The sequence below is a fragment of the Somniosus microcephalus genome, chromosome 3 (assembly GCF_052327205.1).
Source record: "Somniosus microcephalus isolate GS21.2 chromosome 3, FLI_Smic_1.0, whole genome shotgun sequence".
Taxonomy (NCBI): domain Eukaryota; kingdom Metazoa; phylum Chordata; class Chondrichthyes; order Squaliformes; family Somniosidae; genus Somniosus; species Somniosus microcephalus.
This window is the reverse complement of record NC_140989.1, coordinates 90,707,633-90,718,180: the sequence shown is the minus strand read 5'-3', so window position 1 is coordinate 90,718,180 and position 10,548 is coordinate 90,707,633.

Sequence of the window (10,548 nt, the reverse complement as noted above, 5' to 3'; positions counted from 1 at the left end):
ATGACACCCTTGAGGACTGAGGCCGAGGAGCGTTATAATGAGAGCCACATCTCCACCAAATGTGTCATAGAGCAAGCAATAGGCTTGCTGAAGATGCGCTTCAGATGCTTTGATAGATCTTGAGGAGCCCTTCAGTATGCACCAACCAGGGTTCCAGAATTATCATCATTTGCTACATGCTGCTCAACATAGCATAAGAACATAAGAACATAAGAAATAGGAGCAGGAGCAGGCCAATCGGCCCCTCGAGCCTGCTCCGTCATTCAATAAGATCATGGCTGATCTGATCCTAACCGCCAATCCACTATCACAGAACCATCTCCTGAATCTAACAGAATTAGACACGCGAAATAGGAGCAGGATCAGGCTACACGGCCCCTGGGCCCGCTCCGCTACCCACAGGGCCATGACCGATCCGAACCTAGACTCATGCCCAAATTCCTGCCTGCTCCCCGTAACCCTTAATTCCCTTTACTTCTAGGAAACTGTCTATTTCTGTTTTAAATTTATGTAATGATATAGCTTCTACAGCTTTTTGGGGCAGCATATTCCATGGACCTACCACCCTCGGAGTGAAGTAGTTCCTCCTCATCTCAGTTTTGAAAGAGCAGCCCCTTATTCTAAGACTATGCCCCCTAGTTCTAGTTTCACCCATCATCGGGAACATCTTCCCCGCATCCACCCGATCCAACCCCTTCACAATCTTATATGTTTCAATAAGATCTCCTCTCATTCTTCTGAACTCCAATGAGTAGAGTCCCAATCTACTCAACCTCTCCTCATATGTCCATCCCCTCATCCCTGGGATTAACTGAGTGAACCTTCTTTGTACTGACTCGAGAGCAAGTATGTCCTTTCTTAAGTATGGACACCAAAACTGTACGCAGTATTCCAGGTGCGGTCTCACCAATACCTTGTACAACTGAAGCAATACCTCCCTATTTTTATATTCTATCCCCCTAGCAATGAAAGCCAACATTCCATTGGCTTTCTTAATCACTTGCTGCACCTGCATACTAAACTTTTGAGTTTCGTGCACCAGGACCCCCAGATCCCTTTGTACTTCAGTACTTTCCAGTTTCTTGCCATTAAGATAATAACTTGCTCTACGATTTTTCCTGCCAAAGTGCATAACCTCACACTTTCCAGTATTGTATTCCATCTGCCAAATCTCTGCCCACTTACTTAGCCTGTCTATGTCCCCTTGCAGGTTTTTTATGTCCTCCTCACTCACTACTTTCCCTCCCATCTTAGTATCATCTGCAAACTTTGATATGTTACACTTGGTCCCCTCCTCCAAATCGTTAATATAGATTGTAAAGAGTTGGGGACCCAGCACTGACCCCTGCGGAACACCACTAGTTACTGATTGCCAGTCTGAGAATGAACCATTTATCCCAACTCTCTGCCTTCTGTTAGATAGCCAATCCTCTATCCATGCCAGAATATTACCCCCAATCCCGTGATTTTTTATCTTAAGCAATAATCTTTTGCGTGGCACCTTGTCAAATGCCTTTTGGAAGTCTAAATACACTACGTCCACTGGTTCCCCTTTATCCACCCTATATGTTACTTCCTCAAAGAACTCCAGCAAATTTGTCAAACATGACTTCCCCTTCATAAAACCATGCTGACTTTGTCCTATTAAATTATGATTATCCAAATGTCCTGTTACTGTCTCCTTAATAATGGACTCCAAAATTTTACCTACCACAGATGTTAGGCTAACCGGTCTATAGTTTCCAGCCTTCTGTCTACTGCCCTTTTTAAATAAGGGTGTTACATTAGCAGTTTTCCAGTCTGCCGGGACCTTTGCCGAGTCCAGGGAGTTTTGGAAAATTATTACCAATGCATCCACAATCCCTACCGCCACTTCCCTCAAGACCCTAGGATGTAAGCCATCAGGTCCAGGTGATTTATCCGCTTTGAGTCCCATTATTTTACCGAGTACCACTTCCTTAGTGATTTTGATCGTGTTTAGCTCCTCCCCCCCTTTAGCCCCCTATTTGTCCAGTGTTGGGATATTCTTAGTGTCTTCTACTGTAAAGACTGATATAAAATATTCATTCAGTGTTTTTGCCATCTCCATATTTCCCACCATTAATTTCCCAGTCTCATCCTCTAAGGGACCAACATTTACTTTAGCCACCCTTTTTCTTTTTCTATAACTATAAAAACTCTTACTATCTGTTTTTATATTTTTTACTAATTTACTTTCATAATCTATCTTCCCTTTCTTAATCAATCTTTTTGTTATTTTTTGCTGTCTTTTAAAGTTTTCCCAATCCTCTATCCTCCCACTAGATTTGGCTACCTTATATGCCCTTGTTTTTAGTCGAATACTATCCTTAATTTCTTTACTTAGCCACAGATGGCTGTCTTTTCTTTTACACCCTTTTCTTAGTGGAATATATATTTTTTGGAAGTTGTAAAATAACTCCTTAAATGTACACCACTGATCATGTATCGTCTTACCCTTTAATCTATTTTCCCAATCCACTCTACTCAATTCCGCTCTCTTACCTTCATAGTCTCCTTTATTCAAGCTTAGCATGCTTGTTTGAGATCCAACCTTCTCACCCTCTAATTGAATATGAAATTCAACCATGTTATGGTCACTCATTCCAGGGGGATCCTTTACTAGGACATTTTTAATTAATCCTGTCTCGTTACACAGGACCAGATCTAAGGTTGCTTGCCCCCTGGTCGGTTCAGTTACATACTGCTCAAGAAACCCATCCCTAATACACTCAATGAACTCATCCTCAAGGCAGCCCTGCCCAATTTGATTTGTCCAATTAATATGATAGTTAAAATCCCCCATAATTATAGATGTTCCCTTATTACAAGCCTCAACTATTTCCTGATTAATACTCCGTCCAACAGAGTTGCCACTGTTCGGAGGCCTATAGACTATGCCCACTAGTGTTTTTTTCCCCTTATTATTCATTACCTCCACCCAGACTGTTTCATTATCCTGATCTTTTGACCCAATATCATTTCTCTGTATTACAGTGATTCCTTCCTTTATTAACATAGCCACCCCACCTCCCCTTCCTTCCTGCCTGTCCTTCCTGATCGTTAAATAACCTGGTATGTTTAATTCCCAGGCATTGTCCCCCTGCAGCCATGTTTCTGTAATGGCCACAAGATCATACCCATATGTAGTTATTTGTGCCATTAACTCGTCTATTTTGTTACGAATGCTACGTGCATTCAGATAGAGAACTTTCAAAGATGTTTTGTGACAATTAGTTCCTGCTTTTGCCCTTTTTATTACTTTACCTTTTACTCCATACCTTCTGCCCCTTCCTGATGCACAGCAGCGAGGATTGGAGCTGCAGGAGGAGCAAGGCACAGAGCGCACAGCCTCTTCAGAGGAAGAGGAGGAGGAGGAGCAGGTGGAAGATGAGGAGGAGCAGGAGGAGGAACCTGAGGTGGAGATGGCAGCAGCAGCGGTACACATTGTTGCCCGGGAGGCCGGTGATGGCCTCATCATGGCCATATTTACTTAACTTGCTCCAATGCAGTCACATGGCTGCCACATGCTGTACTAAGCTTACCCACTCAACAACACCATAAAGCAGTCCTACAATGACCATGCCATTCCTTTCACCCAAAGCCCCAATGCTCGAGGTTAAGCAATGTTTCACCATTCACTCCAAGTGACAAAGTCACTTCCAAGGTAACAGGCAAAAATGGAAAAGTGGTGCAAAGAAATAAACATAGAAACATAGAAGATAGGAGCAGGAGTAGGCCATTTGGCCCCTCGAGCCTGCTCCGCCATTCAATGCGATCATGGCTGATCATCCAAATTCAGTACCCAGTCCCTGCTTTCTCCCCATACCCTTTGATCCCTTTAGCCTTAAGAAATATATCCAACTCCTTCTTGAATATATTTAATGTATTGGCCTCTAACGCCTTCTGTGGTAGAGGATTCCATAGGTTCACCACTCTCTGGGTGAAGAAATTCCTCCTCATTTCTGTCCTAAATGGCTTACCCCTTATCCTTAGAAATACATTTATCTGTGTTATCAAAATAACTGAAACTTAGCACTGACATTTTTTCATACATCCATGTGCATACCCATGTGCATCTACTTTTGTATCATTTTTCTTTTCCGAGTGTTTCTACAAGGTGCAACCCCTGTGGCTTCAGCAGGGGTAATTGTAGGCTGCTCACTTCTCTGCTGTGACTCGTTAGACACTTTTGGCGGACACCCTCTGGGTTTTGGAGCCATGTGGCTGTATGAGATGTGATTCTGTCAGCAGGTTGCTGGGAAATCCCCCTCTCTCCATCTCCCACCGCTAGCATCTCTCCATTTCCCGAGATCTCCAGAGCCCCACCCTCTGCTGGTGTCAGTTGGGTGAATACTGGAGGGCCACCTCCGGTTCTCTGCCTCTCCCGCGTGTTGTGCTCTTTTCTCCTGCAAGGAGGGAAAGAAGAGAACTTTGAGTGAGAGTGATGGAATAAGTGTAAGGAATGGATGGGTTACAGCTGTAGAGGGGGACTATGAGGGAGTGGCGTGACATTGCCAAATGGCCTACTTCTGTCGTGTTACTTGCTATGATTGCATTTGAATGAGGGTTAGTGTGAGGGGTGGTTAGTCAGATGGGGATGTGATTCTGTACATATAGAGGGGTGGGTGGACCTGGAAGGTATGTTGGTGTGAGGAATGATGTGCAGGAGTAGGCTTGGGAAGGCAGAATGATGGGGATGTGATGAGAAGCACATCAGGATGAAGTTGAGTGTGGCGTTGCATTCACCTTTCCTGACCTCATGAGATAATTGAATCGTTTCCTGCACTGTATCCAGGTCCTCCTCACCACATTCCTGCTGCTGACCTCTGCTATATCCAGTCAGGCTCTTTTGGTGTCTTTGGGAGTCTCCTTTGCCTAGTAGCAGGGAACAGAACCTCCCTGCGTGCTCTCACTGCTTCCACCAGAGTATGCAGGGATGCATCTGAAAACTGTGGTGTAGCCCTCTGCCTTTGACTATCCATCACTGATAGTTTAGAACAGTACTCAGCCCTTTGTATTTCAGCTTCCACACTCCTCTAGCAACCTTCAAATGAGTTGAGTGCAAGGCTGCTTTAAATATTGGCGCTGGAAACGAGTCATCGATGATGTCGTTAGACCTGCTCCACTTAATTGAGCCAGGAAACGCACATGACTGCTTTAAGTGGGGCCATTAAGTGAAAGTCGCCCTGAAGAACGCGCTGAGCAGAACATTGCGTTCCCAACCCGTTACGTGGACCGCACGCACCAGACTCAACTCCACGGTAAAGATTCCGGCCTGGATGTCAGAGAGGTAGACTGACAGCACAGAGGCAGTGAAGGGGTCAAGAGAGGTGGTGGAGATCTAGAGCTGGGTGTCATCAATGTACTTGTACAAGTTGACCCCCTATCTGCGGATGATGTTGCCAAAGGTGTAGCATATAAATAAGGAAGAGGAGATGACCAAGGATAGATCCTTGGGGAACTTCATGAACAGGAGCAGGAAGGGAAGCCAATGCAGGAGATGCTCTGGCTATAATCGTATCAGTAAGAGTAGAACCAACCCAGAGAAGTCCTACCAAGCAGGGTAACAGAGGAGTGGCATTGGAGGAAAATGGTGTGGTTGACTGTGTCAAAAGCTGCAGGGAGGCAGAGGATTACAAGAAAGGATAGAAGATCATGTCTACAGTCAGAGAAATGCACTCATAATTTTGGGTAGGGCTTACCTAGTGCTATGGGAAGGGCTAGATTGAAGAGATTCAAATATGGAATTGTGTGAGAGATGGGCACAGATTTGGGAGGCAACAACATTCAAGGACTTTAGGGAGGAAAGGAAGGTTTGTAATGGGGCAACAGTTTGCAATGACAGAGGGAGCAAATGTGGGTTTTTTGAGGAGGGATGTGATGATTGCAGTTATGAAAGAAAGAGGTGCAATACCTGAAGGGAGGGAACCATTTGAAGTTTTGGAGCCATATTGTTGAATTCTCAGTTTGCATTTTAAATATTTTCCTCAATATTTAATACTTCTAACTTTACTGAATGAGATGCCATTATAGCTAATACAAAATTCAGGGTCATTACTTTTTATGGGTATATATACAAAGATGTGAATTAGTTTTCTTAATGTTTTATGATAAATTGTTATTTCTTAGCCAGTTGGAAAATATGCCAAAATGTGAGGATAAACTGCTGATATTTAATGGAAAGATTTCCCTTGACGTGGACTTCTACTCAGCTCAACACAGATGGCAAGTCATTAGCATAGATCACAAAAAGTAAGGGGCCAAGAATTTAGCTCTAGAGTATGTACACAGCCACAGGCATTGGGTATAATATTGCCTGAATTAAGTTACAGATTTTATTTAACCCACAAAATTCAATTTGAACAATTGAATTGTAAGACTATTATTATTTAAGTTAACTACTTTTATAGCATGACAATATTATTCATTGTGGGGAGGAAAAACTTGCCTGAGAGTTAGATTAATGTCTTCCACCAGTAGATCCCGATTAAACTGGTATATTGTCACAAAACTCAATCAGTGCTGGTTCAGCAGAATGATGAGGTCAAAGCTGTGGTTGCTATGGCAAAATATCCACTAAAGATGAGCATGGAACTGAATTGAGCACCCAAAGTGAAACAAATTGAAGTGTTACAGATTTATTTATAATTCTTTAAACTTGGCTGAGTTTAAATTCAGATGCTTCAGTCCCTGGCAGTCTAGAGAGGACATGGTGTATGCAAGTCAAAAGCCGAGCAGTAGAACAATAGTGACCGTTCTACAGTGGTAACTCCATGATCTCACAGGGCCAACAGGAGCTGCCCTCGGAGAGAGCGGGAGTCGGAGCATCAGGCCTACAGTGTTGTCACCTTATTTCTGACCTGCACCTTTACGTGAGTGCCACTCCTCTGGAATTGTGGGATTGTGGAATTACCCCTTACACCTTGAAGTTAAAAATGAATGAAAAGAGCTGAACTTTTTTTTACAAATCTATATTTAAAGCGCAGCAGGTTGCAAAATTGTTCCATTTGCAACCAATTTGGCAAATGTATTTAAAATGTCAATGGTTGAATGTTGCACATTCACATCGCTATTCTTATGCCTAACTGAGAAGGGGAAAATAAAGATTCGCAATAGAAAGCAGAGAGACTGATTTTTTTTTGTTCCTGGGATGTGGCCATCGCAGGCAGGGCCAGCATTTATTGCCCATCCCTAATTGCCCTTCAGAAGGTGGTGGTGAACCGCCTTCTTGAACTGTTGCAGTCCTTGTGCTGAAGCTACTCCCACAGTGCTGTTAGGTAGGGAGTTCCAGGATTTTGACCCAGCGACGATGAAGGAATGGCGATATATTTCCAAGTCAGGATGGTGTGTGAGTTGGAGGGGAACTTGGAGGTGATGGTGTTCCCAGGTGCCTGCTGCTCTTGTCCTTCTAGGTGGTAGAGGTCGCGGGTTTGGAAGGTGCTGCCGAAGAAGCCTTGGCGAGTTGCTGCAGTGCATCTTGTAGATGGTATACACTGCAGCCACAGTACGCCGGTGATGGAGGGAGTGACTGTTTAAGGTGGTAGGTGGGGTGCCAATCAAGCGGGCTACTTTGTCGAGCTTCTTGAGTGTTGTTGGAGCTGCACTCATCCAGGCAAGTGGAGAGTATTGACACCCATGTGCTGCTAAAGGCTGAAATACTAAGAACTGAAAACATTGAGACACATAATTCCCTTTAACTTACCTAACTGTATGTACTTAACTTACTTATGTATGTATAACTTACCTGTTGGGGCTGTTGCCCCTTTAACTTACCTGTTGGGCCGTTGCCCCTTTAAGAGGCAACCTAACGCGCTGACGTCACGCATCACGTGACGCATGCGCGCCGGCCGCCGGCCCGACTCAGTCTTCCAAGACGGCCGCCGGCACAGCCCGGCCTACCGCGACTTCGGCCGCATCGGCCAGCCGACGGGAGCGACGCGATCTCCCGCTCCCGCGGCAAGCACCGGCACAGCCTGGCCTCGCGACCTCGGCCTCAACGGCCAGCCTCCGTACTGGGGAGATGCACCGATGCAACGGCGCAGGTCACGTGACCGCCTAAGCGCACGCGAATGTGCTGACGTCATGACGCGGTCACGTGACGCCCAAAGCACGGGAACACACAGCAGAGCATGATGACGTCATCACGCTCTCCACAGGACTGCGAACCCAGTTCTCGTGGAGTCCCCGCTGGGACAAGACCTACACCACGGTGCTCCTACAGTCAGCCATCTTACCTGCTATCTTACCTGCTGTAATTAGCCTGTTCCTGTAAATAAACAACTTATTTATAGTTCGTCGAAGTCAAACTCTCTTATTTAGTGGCTGAAATAAAGAATAGATTTGCCTTTCTAATCTAGGCTTTATTAACTTTAAAAACCCAGTAGCACATCTTTCAACACCAGTCTCCAACAATGACTAGAGAGAACTGAATTTAAGATGGCCACCACAAATCACCTGACATCCACTACCAATGAGTTTACAACATATATCTCAAGGTAGAAACAAACAACCAATTACAATACTTCTTACCAATACAGAGAACAACCACCCCATTCACCAATCACAATACTTCTTATTAAACATAGGAAATAATCACCACATTCACCCCTCCTTTTAAAACATGCTCCAACCTAAATAACCTTTACAATTTATAATTAATTTATTTACAACTAAAATACAAATATAATATTTCAACAACTTTAAAACATTACTATCAATTTAAAAGTCCATTTTCAATCGGTCGACCGGATATCTTGTTCGTGTCGACCTTCTTAACCTTGGTGAAATTCCTTGCCCTCCCACACCCGGAGGCACCGAAGTATCTTCTGCAGACAGGCTATCCATATCCCGATTATCAACGGTTTCCGGATTGGAAATCCCATCAGGAAGTAAACAAGGACGGTCATGAACATCCATCAAAGGCTGACTAATAGAAGTATAATTATCTGCAATAGGGTTGGAAACATTCGTAGTATCTATAACAACATCCACATTATCTGAATCATGACTATTATTAGTATCCTCGGAAGAGGGCTGGCCACCACAAGGAGCCAAGCCTTTAATTGAAACAGTACTTTCTTTCCCATCTTGGAATCGAATATGAGCATATTGGGAATTTGCCTCCAACAGCTCCACCTCCTCCACTAAAGGATCATATTTTGACAATCTAACATGACGTCGAAGCAACACAGGTCCCTGCATAGTAAGCCATGAAGGTACCGAATATCCCATAGTAGATCTCCGCGGGTAATTAAAGAGCCTTTCATGGGGGGTCACATTAGTAGCCGTTGAAAGCAATGATCTAATGGAATGCAGGGCATCAGGCAGTACCATTTCCCACTGTGTATTCTTAAGATTCCGGGATGTCAAAGCCAACATAACTGCCTTCCAGATCACCCCATTGTATCGTTCGCACTGTCCATTACCCTGGGGGTTATACGGGGTAGTTCTACTAGTAGAAATTCCCTGACTCTGAAGGTATTCCTTCAACTGGGAAGACATAAAAGAACTTCCTTGATCCGAATGGATATACGCAGGCATCCCAAAGATGACAAAAAGTTGAGTCAGACATTTGATAACTGTAGCAGCTGATACATCTGTGCAAGGAAAAGCAAAAGGAAACCTTGAAAACTCATCCACAACAGTAAATATGTATCGATTTTGAGTCGTTGAAGGAAGAGGCCCCTTAAAATCAACGCTCAAACGTTCAAAAGGAGAAGTAGCCTTTATAAGATGAGCTCGTTGAGGCTTAAAGAAATTTGGTTTACACCGAGCACAGATAGAACATGATGAAGTCATCCGCTTGACGTCTTCAACTGAAAAGGGCAAATTCTTACTGCGTACGAAGTGTATCATCCTCGTAACCCCAGGATGACATAAAGCATTGTGAAGATTAATAAGCGTATGTCCGTGAATCACAGAACAATAAGCCCTCGACAGTGCATCAGCAGCAACATTATCCTTCCCCGGACGATAAACTATATCAAAATGGTAACATGCCAACTCAATCCTCCACCTCATTATTTTATCATTTTTGATCTTTCCAAAATGTTTAACATCAAACATAAAGGACACAGATTTTTGATCGGTTACCAACGTGAAATGTCGCCCCGATAAATAATGTCTCCATTTACGCAGTGCTTCTACTATTGCATATGCCTCTTTCTCTATTGAAGAATGCCTTTTTTCGCTATTGTTCAAAGTACGTGAGAAAAAGGCCACAGGTCTTCCATTTTGGTTCAGAGTAGCCCCAATTGCAAAATCAGAAGCATCCGTCTCAATCACAAAGGGAACCTGCTCATCAATAGAATGCACAACTGCTCCTAGGATATCCTTTTTAAATTTATCAAAACATGTCCTGGCCTCCCATGATAGAGGATATGTCGTAACTCGTATAAGGGGCCAGATCTTCTGCGAAAAGTTTGCAATCCAATTAGAATAGTAAGAAAACAGTCCAACAACTCGTTGCAAAGCCTTAGAATTAGTAGGATAAGGTAAATCGATCAATGGTCGCACACTTTCTGGATC